This window comes from Podarcis cretensis, assembly GCF_951804945.1.
Source record: "Podarcis cretensis genome assembly, chromosome: 12".
Classification (NCBI taxonomy): domain Eukaryota; kingdom Metazoa; phylum Chordata; class Lepidosauria; order Squamata; family Lacertidae; genus Podarcis; species Podarcis cretensis.
In genome coordinates this window covers 44,673,065-44,685,870 of record NC_137181.1, presented here as the reverse complement: position 1 = coordinate 44,685,870, position 12,806 = coordinate 44,673,065, and the positions used below count along the sequence as shown (strand labels likewise).

The 12,806-nt window shown below is 43.7% G+C and overlaps 1 long non-coding RNA gene across 1 annotated transcript in view; it reads left to right on the top strand.

Annotated features, from left to right (window-relative positions):
* The first annotated feature begins 2,366 nt into the window (after positions 1–2,366).
* Positions 2,367–12,806, top strand: part of LOC307199546 — a 164,202-nt gene continuing 153,762 nt past the window's right edge. The window contains exon 1 of the long non-coding RNA XR_013832032.1: positions 2,367–2,658. This is a non-coding gene — a long non-coding RNA (uncharacterized lncRNA). The remainder of the gene's footprint in view (positions 2,659–12,806) is intronic.

Sequence of the window (12,806 nt, the reverse complement as noted above, 5' to 3'; positions counted from 1 at the left end):
ATTGCGAGAAACAAAGCTACAGGGAACAAGGCAGAGGGCCTTCTTGGTAGTGGCACCTGCCCTGTGGAACACCCTCCCATCAGATATCAAAGAAATAAACAACTACCTGACATTTAGAAGACATCTGAAGGCGGCCCTGGTCAGGGAAGATTTTAATGTGTGACATTTTAATGTATTTTTAATGTTTGTTGCAAGCTGCCCAGAATGGCTGGAAAAACCCAGCCAGATGGGCAGGGTACAAATAATGTGTGTGTGTGTGTGTGTATGTGTGTAACTATACAACCTTCAGAAGACATCAGAAGGCAACCCTGTAGAGGGAAGTTTTTTTAATGTTTAATGTTTTATTGTGTTTTTATATACAGTGATGCCCCGCAAGACGAATGCCTCGCAAGACGGAAAACTCGCTAGATGAAAGAGTTTTCCGTTTTGGAGGTGCTTCGCAAAACGAATTTCCTATGGGCTTGCTTCGCAAGACAATAATGTCTTGCGAGTTCCTGCGGGGTTTTTTCCCTCCCCCCCGCCCTTTTTCTAAGTCGCTAAGCCGCTTATCCGCTAAAAGCCGCTAAAAGCCGCTAAACCGCTAATAGCGCTAATCCGCTAAGCTGTCAATGGGCTTGCTTCGCAAGATGAAAAAACCACTAGATGAAGAGAATCGCGGAACGGATTCTTTTCGTCTTGTGAGGCACCACTGTATGTCAGAAGCCACCCAGAGTGGCTGCAACAACCCAGTCAGATGGGCGGGGTATTATTATTATTATTATCATTATTATTGATGTCCCTATTTCCATCGGAGAAATGTTGGAGGGTATGCCCCTGTAATTTCCACAAATTATTCCCTCCCACTACAACAGTGGTGGGTGGAGGTGGGGGTGGGGAGGGGCAGTGGGCACACTTGAAATTTTGAGAATGTGTTGTGAGCACCAGTCACAAAATGGCTGCTGTGGGGGCATCGCATGGAACAACATTGCTATTGTAGAGTCGTTACTTAACCACAAAATGCCTGCCACATCCAAAAGAGAGAGAGAGAGAGGACCACAAGATGCTATGTGCATGCCTTTTCATCTGCTGCTCCATCAACGGGAAAAAGAGCATCTACATCAGCCAATGCTTCCCTTGCTGACAGAAGCTCTTTGCACCTTCCCTGTTCAGAACAGGACGGACAGAAGATGCTCAATCCTGGTATACAGTGAAATGTGAGGATACCTAAAGGGGCATGTTCAGGAGGGGCTGAGCTGCTGCAAACAGGAACTAAGCAGAACGAGCAAATGGTCTCTCATGTAGCATGGATTTTTGAGGGCATATTTACCAAGTCCACTCATAGGAGGTACTGGTGGGCACACTGGCATCCATGAGACCACTTTGGTGTTGTCTGCACTACAGATTCCCCGCTGCCTCCGCCGCCCCATCCCATGCCATTCCGGGGGTCCTCCAAACTTGAGTTGCGTTTCAGAGGACACAGTGAAGCAGAAGGGGATTAGAAAACCCCATTGCCCAGACAGAGTTTTGCTTGCACTTCTTTGGATTCAGCTCATTGTACAGACCCAACAATCAAATTTCAGAATCAGAAGAGTTCCAGAGTGTTGTAAACAAAATCTGCCCTTCTTCCCTTATGGGGTATCCAAGGGCCCATATAGAGTCCTTAAGTGGGTTCCCTACATCACAGAAGGGGTGTAACCCAAGACCACTCCCCACAAACATCATACCTACGTCACAGAAAAGGTGGTCTACAACAGAAATTTGAGTGATGTTCATTCAAAAAAATTGTTTTTCCTGTCCACCAGGTTCTCTGATAATGCCTTATTGATTGCCTTTCCTGGTAGTTTGGCCATTCCTTTGAAATGGTGATTACCCAATTCCTGAGACAATGGGAAGGTTCCCTCACCCCCTTCCTCCTTGCAGAGAAAACATTTGGTCAGTTTGGGAGTCAAAATGGTTTCAGGACGGTCTTCCTGTGCTGCTCCATATATGTGGTCCACATATCTATGTACGTGCTTGGTTGGTACATTTATGAACATTTGTGATATATGTTGTTGTTGTTTAGTCATTTAGTCGTGTCCGACTCTTCGTGACCCCATGGACCAGAGCACGCCAGGCACTCCTGTCTTCCACTGCCTCCCGCATTATGATATATATAAGACCTTAATTTTTTATTACAAGAGCATTGTGTTTCACCACCCCAAAATACAAGTGGTTGTGCAACCGACTATGCCTTTTATGCTACGCAGCCAATAACTGTGACTGTGGGGTCCAGGAATGGTGGAATCATCATGAGAATCTCTGGGCATAGTTCGGAACTTGCAGTGAATGTTAGATGGAAAATCCACTTGCAAGCCTATCAGTGTAATCAGTTGCTGAGTATAACAAAGTACCAAATAACCTTCCTGGGATTGCAGCCAATGGAACAAATTTTCTCTGGGTTGGCAAACGAGAGTCATTCAGCAAAAGGGAAGAAGAGAGCAGGTGAAGGAAAGGGAGGTCTGGTTTTGTGGCTGTTTTGCACTGCAACTGTGAGTGTGAAAAATCTGGAATATCCCATTTGCACTCTGCTGGGTTGTACGAACAATGATCTCATCGCCACCCAGTTGCCTCACTTCAGCCCATTACTTGGAGCAAATTGCATGCTGCTTCAACATTTGATCTTGGAAGCATTTTTAAGATGTAGGAATGAAAATCCATTAGATCTGAAAAATGTGGGGGAAATTATTTTTAAGAAAAATAAAAAACAGTATAGGAAATAGCCTGCTAAACAACACAAATACTTTCTAACCTCCCAGTGGTAATAAACAATCATTAGGAAGTGAGGTATAATTTGAAGCATGTTATAGAAGATCAACGTTTAAGTTCTTAAACCTTTAATGAATCAAAATCACCGACCTTAGACATCAATAGATTTGTGCCCTCCCAAGTGGGGGGCATAAAAAGCAAAGTGGAGATCCTAGCAGAAAAGATAGGTTGGATTCTGCTTATGATATAGACTGCTCTTGGGCCTTGGCACCAGCGGCTGCTTGGAGGCCCCCCAAAAATGGGCTACAGAAGGTATGCCCAACCTCTAGAATAGCGTGAGAGGTAGTGAGGGAGGCTGCAGGGGGAAAGGGAGAAAACTGATTCTGTAACCCACATGCTGCAAGTTAATTTGTTTTTCAAAATAACTACAGTGGTACCTCGGGTTACATACGCTCCAGGTTACATACGCTTCAGGTTACAGACTCCGCTAACCCAGAAAAAGTACCTTGGGTTAAGAACTTTGCTTAATGGGGGGTGCAGGGGCGGGGGGCTGCCCCAGGTTCCATCATGGAGGGGGGTGTCAAAAAGGAACAATTACTGCCCTATTAGGGCAGTTCATAAAAAATTTTTTTAAAAAAATGCCTGCTCCAAACGTCTTATCTTACTACACTAGGGATTATATAGCTATATAGTGGTACCTCAGGTTACATATGCTTCAGGTTACATACGCTTCAGGTTACAGACTCCACTAACCCAGAAAAAGTACCTCGGGTTAAGAACTTTGCTTCAGGATGAGAACAGAAATTGTGCTCCAGCGACACGGCGGCAGCGGGAGGCCCCATTAGCTAAAGTGGTGCTTCAGGTTAAGAACAGTTTCAGGTTAAGAATGGACCTCCGGAATGAATTAAGTACTTTACTTGAGGTACCATAGAATCATAGAGTTGGAAGAGACCACAAGGGCCATCGAGTCCAACCCCCTGCCACTGTATTCTAATTAAGACTGAGCTTTTCAAAATGGACAACCATTGAGGGAAGGATCAGTCTTCTAGGACAGCAATTTTTAAAATAATGAGCAGTAGGAGGAACATGGACATATGTTGACTGTATCTAGCATTCCATGCCTTCGGAAGGGCAGGATCGGAACAGCATTAATCCTCCCTTCTCTTTGACCACAGATATGTCAGGGGTGGGGAACTAGTAGCTTTCCAGATGTGGTTCTTCAACATCCATAGACATTACCAATGGTCAGGGGCGGTGGGAGCCAAGGTCGGTCCAATCGTTAGGCAGAGTGAGTAGGGGGCATCCCTCTACCATCTCTCCTAAATCATTCTAAGCTGGATGCCCTGATTCTGCAAAGCTAGTTGCCATTTTGAATTATGGTGCTGGAGGAGACTCTTGAGAGTCCCATGGACTGCAAGAAGATCAAACCTCTCCATTCTGAAGGAAATCAGCCCTGAGTGCTCACTGGAAGGACAGATCGTGAAGCTGAGGCTCCAATACTTTGGCCACCTCATGAGAAGACAAGACTCCCTGGAAAAGACCCTGATGTTGGGAAAGATGGAGGGCACAAGGAGAAGGGGACAACAGAGATGAGATGGTTGGACAGTGTTCTTGAAGCTATGAACATGAGTTTGACCAAACTGCAGGAGGCAGTGGAAGACAGAAGTGCCTGGTGTGCTCTGGTCCATGGGGTCATGAAGAGTCGGACACGACTAAACGACTAAACAACAACAACAACAACAACAAGTTGCCATCAGCTGCAGCAGAAGATGCTATCCCATCCCCAGTCTTCAAGTATGACTTCACCACCAGTCAAAAAGGATTCTACCCATGGAATGGGATGGCACCATATTTCCTTTTTGCCTCTGGCGGCAAAATGTCTTGGGCTGACGCTTATGGGAACTTTAGTCCAACCACATCTGGTTCCCAATGGCTAAAACAGGCAGTGATATCATTCCAAGAAAGGAAGTAAAGAAACACTTAAATTTCCAGGCAAGACATTTTCCTTTGGGCTGGAGTGGTTGTTGTTTTTTAATTGAAATTCACCACAGCTCACTGACGGTGCAATTCCTAGATAAATCTAACTTACAGCTGCTGCCTTTTTCCCCTTCCCAAAGCTCTCAGGAGCAATATTTCATGCTGGATATGTTGGCATCTGATGAGGACTTTGGGGCAAAAGGCTACCATTTTTTCCAGAACTTCCCATTGGAGCATTGCTACATCATCATATAGGGTGTCTTTAGAGAGTGAGGTGAGGGGATGACAGTCAGTTGCGTGTTGAGACCCCGCAGCCACCCCCTCGTTGGAAATAACTCACACAAGGACACGGATATTAGGTTTATGTTATTGGGCAAATTTTGGCCACAACTTTATTGAAATTACAGAATGTGAGCGGTATTGGCTTAGGCACTGATTGGACCTGACTATATCTGACTCCTGCCCATTGTGCAGGAAGTCCAGTAAGGGTAAGCCACCGGTAGGGGAAGCCCTGTCGATGCGAACCAACTCAAGCTCCTCCTGGTGTTCCCGTCAGGGTCGTGCCAAGGCCTTAGCCCCCCAGCCAGGCTTCAGACTAGATCAACACCCCTGTATTCCTTTAACGGAATACCCTCAAGCATAGAGGGGCAGGTGATGGCCACACCTCCCCTCCCCCACACAAGGTCAAACAATGCCTAACCACCACAAGAGCCCCAAAGGCTCGCCACCAAATACCCTCACTTCTGTAACCAATGCCTTAGATACTCTGCAATGTCAGCCAGCCATATATCATTCCCCCAGTCGGAAAAATGCACGCCATCACCACGAAATAAGGCCATTTTACTGAAAACAATGGAGCAATGCTACATCATCATATAGGGTGTCTTTAGAGAGTGAGGTGAGGGGATGACAGTTGCCAAATGGAGAGTTCTAGCCGTGGATGCCTATAATAGCCAATTTCAACCCCCATCCTAAGATAAACAAGAACCTAGAAAGTATCATTTTGAAGAACAGCATTGATTACGTAATACAGTCATACCTTGGTCTTCAAACAGCTTAGTTCATGTTGCAAACCTGGAAGTAGTGAACTTCCAGTTTGCGAACTTTGCCTCGGAAGCCGAACACTCCTGCAGCCAATCAGAAGCCGTGCCTTGGTTTCCGAACGTTTTGGAAGTCGGACGGACTTCCGGAACACATTCTGTTCAAAAACCAAGGTACAACTGTACAGTAATCAAAATTGTGATGGGCAATCTTGGGACATCCATTCTGATACTTTTCAAAGAGACTTTAATGATTGGCATATTCAATAAAAACAACAACCAGGTTTTAGAATTAAATCACTGGTGAACTTTGCTTTCCATCAAATATATATTGCTTTGTATTTTACTTTCAATTAAGCCTGCCGTTTGACTCAGCACTGGAACAAAGTGTTAATTGTATGGAATGTCTTTGATTTAGCAGATGTTCGGTCAGTTGTAAAATCTGATATTAATTGCTGCTAAAAGAGCTAGTCCACTGAAAGCAATAAGGACAAAACAGATACTGTTGTACCGTATTCCTAAAAATTAGAGCACAGTTTTATTCTCAATGCATTCTTCCATTCAGAAGACAAAAGACTCATTTCCTATATTAATACAAGCCATAGCTATGCACTCTCATGATTTAAAGATATCATTCTTCTTTTACAATTGCACATGTCCACCCCAAAAAACCCCTGAAATGAATATTATTTAAACAGAAAGAGAATAATTGTATGATGCAACGCATGTAAGAGATTAGGAGTGTTATATAATGAAGTTCTCACCCTGGGCCAGCAGGGGGATACTGTAGATAGTTATGCAAATGAAGGATCAAAAGTGACGTTCAGTGATTGGATAGTTTGTATGCGAATGAAGGATCGAAAGTGACGTTCAGTGATTGGATAGTTTTAGAAAGTTGCTACAGTAACAAGGTACTGGAGCTCTATATAAGCAGGCTGACTGAGGCCTTCAGTTCAGTTCTGTTCTGGCATCTGAATAAAGAAGAGCTGTTTGAAGAATCGCTGTGTCGTCTGATATGTTCACCCACAACTTAACAAGGAGAATACCCTCTTTCCATAAGAATTTGGTCACGAGCATTCCTAATTCCTGTTCAGGACTTCTTGATAGTTAGACCTCATTTAAACTATACATTTAAAACAGTATCATGCCCCTTTAAACAGTTGTGGCCTCCCCCCAAGAACCTGGGAAATGTAGTTTGTTAAGGATGCTGAGAGTTGTTGGGAGGACCCCAGCAGACAAATTATGTTGGAGAATGCTAATTTAAAGTGCACCACCAAATTTCTATTCAAATTCAAGTTCAGAGTGAAACACATTAAAAAAACAAAACAATCTATTTAGCTCACCAGTTTCTCTAGATTATTTTGCATCTAGGCTGTTTTCCTAACCTAATTTCTCCTCGAGGGCTCAATGAATGTTAAATTCAATTCATACGCTGCATTAGTTGTGCAATTGCTTTCCTTTCCTTGCTTAAAAACATGAAAACTATTATTATTATTATTATTATTATTATTATTATTATTATTAGGTTAACACCACATTTCACTTTGGGGGAGTTATCTTGAAGAGATGTTCACTAGAAGGTCCAGGACTCCAGGAGATGATGTTTGAGAACAAACTGGTGATCATAAGGGCTTAGGAAACTGTTTCCTGGCTTAGTATAGTCTACACCAGGAGTCGGCGTCGGAGGATGGGCAGGAATGAAACTGAAACTGTTCTTAACCTGAAGCACCACTTTAGCTAATGGGGCCTCCCGCTGCTGCCGCACAATTTCTGTTCTCCTCCTGAAGCAAAGCTCTTAACCCGAGGTAATATTTCTGGGTTAATGGAGTCTGTAACCTGAAGTGTACGTAACCCGAGGTACCACTGTACACAGATAGTTACAAGTTTCCAGGGCTGGCCTAACACAATTTGCTGCCTGAAGCAAGTGGTGCCCTCTGCCCTCTGTGGTACACAGTGCCCAAGGCTGGTCAAATTATGGTGGCACCTGAGGCAGAAAATCCCGTGGGCAGCCTTCACCTTCTCTGGCAGGGAGCACATTAACAATTTGGTGCCCTTTCATGACAGCTAAGATCAGCTGATTGAGTTGGCCATCTCATTCTGTCCAGTGACAGGACTGGCCCTGAGTATTTATAATATGAACTTTCAGAGTGTGGTCCAAGATTTTTCTCCTGCTCTGCTGAACCAGAAGCAAACTATTTTTGAAATGGATGCCTAAATTGGAACTGTGGGCCCTGCAAATTAGGTGAGTACAAATAACCTTCACCCACCAATGTGGATTTTTGACTTCAAAATAAGCCCGTTCCATATTGTGGGTTTTGGAAAAAATTGAATTTCCCTGTAGTAAGCTTAAACAAACACTTTCTTCTGCTGAAGCAAGGAATGACGCATTAAATGAGCTGGAAAGTTTTCTTTTTGTTTCACTGTCAAAACAATTTCCAACCTTAGACTAAAGGCGCTGGATGTAAATAAGCCGGCGGGGTGGGGGTGGGTGGGCAGCACAGCTATTGAGAACGTACCGTATGCAAATATCAGGCACAACAAAGACGCTGATTTTTTCTTACGTCTGAGACTATCTCAGGGGATGTGCCAGCATTATGCACTGCGCAGCACGATGCCTGTTTAAGTAAGCTCATGCATTAATGAGTCCTACTTTGCAAAACCTTAATGAATTGTAAGCTGTTTTTTTAATTGTGGACAAAACGCACGAGTGCAGGCTCCCCCCTTTGTTCTTTTTAAAGGTCTCTCGATTATGAGATTAACTTTTTTTTGTACCCGCGTGATTATTCTGAATCTATTGTTGATGTGGACGTGGGGCAGTGTGAATGTTCAATATAACCTGCCCCTTTCATTTAAGAAAAAGAATCAATACTTGGACCAGTGGAACTGGTCTGGTGCGTTAAGTGGGGATTTTGCAGGATCTGCTCTGATCCTCAACACAGTAGATCTCTCCATTCCAAGGACAATGTTACTATAAAATTAACTTACGGTCCTTTCATTAGAAATGGCCTGTTACTTCCCAGGATAGATTTAATGCTTGACCTGCAGACTTTTCTCTGTCTGCTTCAATCAAATCTAACTCAAGAGTTGGTGTAGCAGTTGGTGTATGACCTGTGAGCCAGGAGGAAATCGCTGGAACTCATCCCGTCTTATGGCTGAGACAGACATAATAGGGGAAGCTTATCTCTTCATCTGATCCATTCCTATATAAAATTGTTTGTGTGTGTTGTATGTGTCTGATTTTTACTTAGAACTTTCAGCTCAAATTTGAGGGTCTGAGGGCTTCTAAGGTTTTGCTGGAAATGTCCATTGGACTTGTCTTTTGTACAATTGTCAACTGTGCCAAATTCGGGCAAAAACAATACTCCTCAAAGTCTCAGCATTTGAGATTCTTAAATTAATAAAGGTAAAGGGACCCCTGACCATTAGGTCCAGTCACGGACGACTCTGGGGTTGTGGCGCTCATCTCGCTTTACTGGTTGAGGGAGCCAGTGTACAACTTCCAGGTCATGTGGCCAGCATGACTAAGCCGCTTCTGGCGAACCAGAGCAGCGCACGGAAATGTTGTTTACCTTCCCGCCGGAGCGGTACCTATTTATCTACTTGCACTTTGATGTGCTTTCGAACTGCTAGGTTGGCAGGAGCAGGGACCGAGCAATGAGAGCTCACCCCGTTGCGGGGATTGAACCGCAGCCCTTCTGATTGGCAAGTCCTCGGCTCTGTGGTTTAACCCACAGTGCCACCCGCGTCCCTCTTAAATTAATATAGAGGCCTAAAAGGCTGCATTTGTGCTTGAGATTTTCCACACCTGTTCCCAGAGTTTGGAAGCAATGTCAGCACCTGGCATTGCTACTTCATTAAATAATACAGACTTAGATGCTACCGAGCATTTTGGTGGCTGGCATAAATATCATCACATGAAGCCAAGGATGATGAGTTGTTCGACTCTTATATTCACTGCTTAGGGTGAAAAACATTGCCTGCCACCTGCTGCATCTCTCAAGTTCCATTCTAATGCAAACAAGACTTGAGGAATTTGATTGGTAGATAAAAATTGGGAGATGTGATTTTAATCAGCATAAAAAAAGCTCCCACCTGTACGGCTTATCGAGTCTAGAAGGGGTTCATTGCCATTATGGGACCTGCACTGCCATTATTACAAAACATGCACAGATAACCTCAATTTAGGAAAGTAATTTTGTTCAGATCAAAGAAGCCCATTTAAAGATACCCTTAAAATTGCTGAAAACACTGCTTTAGTGCATTTTAACAACTGGAAATTTAATAGGATGTTAAGAAGGAATGGAGGACTGATTAAACAACACGGGATAGCTGAGAACAGCAGAAAATTTCAGTTTAAGGTTTGGCTACCTTGGAATGCATTCAGTTAGCCAACACTTTGAATTTTCCACCATAAATTTAGAAAGCTTGTAAGACACTGCTCATGCTCCTCCCTCTCTCACTTGTAGTCTGTATTGCACTGGGAGCAAACGCTTTTTGTACTTATAGGAATTATCTTGGTTATTTGTGGAGGTCATGGGAGTCAGCAGGACAGTCATGAATCATGGGTCAGCTGCTTCATGCAGCAACAAAATGACACATTATTTTCCACTGGCAATAAAGGGGGGAGTCAGTGCTATTGCGAGCACCTCCCCATTTGGCGAAACCATTTGGCAATGAAATGTTTCCCCACTTAAGTCCGTGAGACATCCTTCACTTACACCCAAGCGTCTGTGGACAGTCAGTGCCTTCAGTAGACTCCAAAATGACCCACAGGTTATTTGTCTGGAGTGAAAAAAGTGTTCCATTTTATCTTTTGTTTTGCAATCACTGAACAAAAGCAGTACATGATACAGAGCGAACTTACCATTGTTCTGCATAGGTCAAGGGCAAATGGATTTGTGGCTATGGACTATTTAGCGACGATGTCAACATTACTTTTGTGTGGCTGATATGCCCTGCTATTTGTTTGTTTTTTTAATAAAAAAAATATGTTAGACTCTAACCACAAGAGAGTGGAAAGCATTTATTTCTTAAAAATTGGAAGGGAAATGACAATATCTACTTTGAGTTCAATTCACTGCCTAAAAGCCTGCAAAAGTTCAAGGAAACTCTCAGATCGTCTATAAGAACATCAGCTCCACAATGGAAGCATTACTTTTATTCAATTTGTAGACAACTGGACGATTCAGCATGAAACTTCAAGTACTTCCAGGCTCAGATGAGAATTTACTCCATTGGTTAATTAAATATGATTAGGACATGATGCTTTTGAATTCTGGTGCTGGAGGAGACTCTTGAGAGTCCCATGGACTGCAAGAAGATCAAACCTCTCCATTCTGAAGGAAATCAGCCCTGAGTGCTCACTGGAAGGACAGATCGTGAAGTTGAGGCTCCAGTACTTTGGCCACCTCATAAGAAGAGAAGACTCCCTGGAGAAGACCCAGATGTTGGGAAAGATGGAGGGCACAAGGAGAAGGGGACGACAGAGGACGAGATGGTTGGACAGTGTGGTTGAAGCTACCAGCATGAGTTTGACCAAACTGCGGGAGGCAGTGGAAGACGGGAGTGCCTGGCGTGCTCTGGTCCATGGGGTTACGAAGAGCAGGACATGACTAAACGACTAAACAACAACAGGACATGATGTGAGTCCTATTTCTTTCAAGGGGATGTTGGTCAACCTTCCTAAAATTCCCTGGAGTTCTACATATTGTGTCAAATACAGAAATGAATTTTGAAATGATTCTGCCGTCAAATTTCTCAGCTCCAAATCACAGGAACAAATGCTGTACATTTTCCCACAAAGCAGATAATTCAGGTGCAATTTTGTGTCTTCACTGATGTGCAGATGCAAATGGTGCATTTTGTAGCTTAACTATATGACTTGCAGGTGCAGTCCCATGGAAAGGCTTGCCAACTTTTAAAAAATTCATTTGCACTGAAAGAGAACATTGGTCATAAAATATTATCTTCACAGTAGTTCTGGAAATTGGATACCAAATACAGTTTAAAACCAAGGTCAGAACTGTTAGCTCTTCTATCACAGACCACAGCCACCAGATTGCAATACAGAGATTTCCCCTTTCCTTTCAATTGGGAAATTGTACTGCAGCTTGTTCCACCTGTCCTTCTACAGCTCTGTTAACTGCCCCCTCTTCTCCCGCCCTCTGCCATTGTGCACCTGAAGTCTCAATCATTCATGTCGTCACTGAAGTTTATAACTACTTGGCTTGGAATACTAATTTCCCCAACTCATGCTGCTTCACTCTCAAGGGGAATGCTCAGGAGAGGGAAGAATGAATCTCTAGATCAGGAGGAAAAGAGATCCGGGAGTCCCAAGCCCTATTAGTCATATGCACAGAAGTTATTTAAAGTTAAGCTCCCACCCGCAGGGATTGGGAACATGTGGCCCTCCAGATGTTGTTTGACTCCAACCCCCAGCATCCTCAGTCAATAGGACCAGTTGTCATGGATGATAGGTGTTGGAGTTCAACAACATCTGGAGAGCCACAGGTTACCCATTCTCAAAATCTGGTTGCTGTGAACTACATGATGAGATCAGCCAACAAAGTAGCCTCACTATTTTGGGGCAATACTATTTCTTTACATTGGTTGTTCCCAACAAAGATTTTTTTATATACAGTGGTACCTCGGGTTACATATGCTTCAGGTTACATACGCTTCAGGTTACAGACTCTGCTAACCCAGAGATAGTGCTTCAGGTTAAGAACAGAAATTGTGCTCCAGCAGCGCAGCAGCAGCAGGAGGCCCCATTAGCTAAAGTGGTGCTTCAGGTTAAGTACGGACCTCCGGAACAAATTAAGTGCTTAACCCGAGGTACCACTGTAGAAACAAAGAAACAAAACACCTCTTTGATATCTGTTTGGGTGTGTGTGCTGAAGATATGAGCATCTCTCTGCCGTGATGGGTCCTGGGAACAACATCTCCCACAATGCAATAGGATAAAGCAGATTTTGTGGTGCCATCTATGGTGGCATGCACCATAATTTTGAGCCATGAAGGTACTTTTAGAGAACAGACACTTTCCCCTTTCATGTTTGCTGAGAG